Genomic DNA, 2,500 nt, shown 5'->3' with positions numbered 1-2,500 from the left:
CCATTGCAAAACTAGAGACCTTTCCGTATCGTCAGCAGGTATCTCAAGGTCACAAGCATTTCGCCCCTTAGCCTGTACACTCCGCCTGAGTAGGGCAGCCAGAGCTAAGCTAGTTTTCACCCACGGAAGGGCTCCACGTTCAGTCTTTTATCAACCATAACCAGCTTAAACTAGTTTCAGCTGCTCTGCCTATTTCCTAAATGGTTTTCTTCAGTTGTCTGGGTTCCTGACCTATCTTCTACAGGAAATAACTCATTGATCCAGATGGAAAGCCTTTGACAAGGAGCTAATCGACTAAGTTTTGATATTTGGAGGGGAATATGAAGGCTGTCCTCCCAGGACACTGTGAGTTCAGCCACGAAGATTGTTTTTGTATTGCAGGAATACGTCTGGTCGGAGTGACGTCACCAATGTCTCTTCTATTTCCGCAATATAATTAGTCAGATTATTGACTGGTCAACCTGAGATGTCTAAAAGATAACTGTGTTACAAAAATCTCAACATCTAATTCCAGCAATTCTTCAAATGTGACATTGCAATACAATATTTGCAGTCCAGTGATATTTTATGTTCCTTGCCACTGTATTCTCCCTTTAGCTTTACCTGAAGGACTCTATAAACTCCAGTCATTTTAATGTCCACATTCACATTCTAACCGCCATTTAGTGTTCATCGTTCATCACTTAAGGATCTACAGAACGATGCTCATCGGTGAAAGATGTCTTGCTCAATAGATCTTTCGCTGATCGTCACGTCTACTGTTCGATGCGAAGAATGGAAATGTTCTATGAGTTTCACTTTGGACTGAATTGTCACCCCACCCTCACTCTATCTGAAAAATCAACAACTAACACTGTACGTCTTCCTGCACGTTTACTCCAATCTCTAAGTACTCAGCTATCACGATCTCTTTCAGTATTTTAAGTTTTTCAGAGCTCATTTCACTGCTTGTACTCATATATGAGTTCACAACAATAATAGCGCAAGTCTTAAGTAGGAATTCCTCTCCAAATAATTTGCTATCTAAAACAGACCAGAGAACAACAGTAATTTATTCTGAAAACTATTCAAAAGTAACAAGTGATAGACGAACAGTTGTTTGTGATTGAAGGAATTCAAGGAGCTGTAGAGGCGGCAGTGAACTTGCTTGAAAAGAAAGAAATACTTTTAGCCAAAGTAACAAGTTTTCGTTGACGAAATCCAAGAGAGAAAGGTTTGTTTAGGGAGAATAGATTCTGTGTAAAAGCAAGTTGAGGAATGTTGAAAAACAGAATATATAACTTATAAAAACGATGTGCAGGACCGTCGCCAAGCCCCTGCGGTTGAGGGGGCCCTCCACGGTTGAGGGGCCCCCATGTTAAGATCAAAATACGTCGATGACTCATCTATCTACTTTGGTTAAGATGTTGAATAAGAATTCAACTGTTAACTGAAATTTTCAAGAGATAAAATGGTGATACATTGTACCTGCAAAAGTTCTTGTAAAAATATTACATTGTATCACGAAAGTGTAGCAGACTTTGTGGATTTTCAATGATATCTATTGAACATGGACTTAGCTCTCAGTTTGATTATTCTGAACTGATCGATGATTTCACAAAGCGAAAAGTGCACCGGGTTTGTCTTTGAAAGTTGCCTGGATTATAAAAGTGCTCTTTTATTCATGTCTGGAAGTTTTACTGATTGAAATTTGTAATAAACCTAAATAAATTTAACTTGATGTACTTTTAAAGATGTTCTTTGGGATAACGTGAACTTCGGATAGAATAAAGTAAAATTTAGCTATGAATATAAGGTACGTAGATTACGAATTTTAATTGAAGGGATAGGGCCTCGAAACAAAAAGTTGCAGGGGGCCTCTGAAAGTCAAGTGGTGGAACTGACGATGTGTTAAAAGATATCAAGTTAGAGGTTTGAGTTTCTGACAGGAATGAAAATGTAGCTTTTATGCTAGAAGTAGATCGTGTTTAGGGTCAAGATGTATGGTTGTAGAGGGCGAATAAACCGTAACTTCGAAGTCGCTGTCGACCCTTTTGCTTGGTACACATACATACATACACAAACACACGTATGTGTGCGTGTATGTATGTATGTATGTACGTATGTATGACGGGTTTTTGATCAGATTCAGTCTACCAAATTCCATTCAGCTCGATATTATGATGTCAGACCGTGCAATGAGATCGAACCTAGAAGTATGCGGTTTTTTTACCACGCAGCTACACATGTGCTAAACGGATAAAAATTAACAACTCTCTAAAGTTGAAGTATTTAGATGTGGAAAAAAGTAAACCTAACCCCTGCCATCACAATATTAACCACGTGATATAGCTTTCTACGTAAAAGTTGTGAGTTCAAATCAGGCTTCCGCCAGCATTGCTTTTTGTATCTTAAATACGACATATTAACAACATTGATATTTAAGAAATAGGAAAGCTTTTAATACAGTTTCCGAGCTCCCACCTCTCTCTCTCTCTCTCTCTCTCTCTCTCTCTCTCTC

General features: G+C 38.6%; 1 protein-coding gene across 2 annotated transcripts in view; it reads right to left on the bottom strand.

Annotated features, from left to right (window-relative positions):
* Positions 1-2,500, bottom strand: part of LOC106869042 (uncharacterized) — a 30,588-nt gene that overhangs the window by 19,748 nt on the left and 8,340 nt on the right. The gene's annotated exons all lie outside the window — the stretch shown is intronic.

Source organism: Octopus bimaculoides, chromosome 4 (genome assembly GCF_001194135.2).
Source record: "Octopus bimaculoides isolate UCB-OBI-ISO-001 chromosome 4, ASM119413v2, whole genome shotgun sequence".
Classification (NCBI taxonomy): Eukaryota; Metazoa; Mollusca; class Cephalopoda; order Octopoda; family Octopodidae; genus Octopus; species Octopus bimaculoides.
The sequence above is the reverse complement of the archived record's forward strand: the minus strand, read 5'-3'. Positions and strand labels throughout refer to the sequence as shown.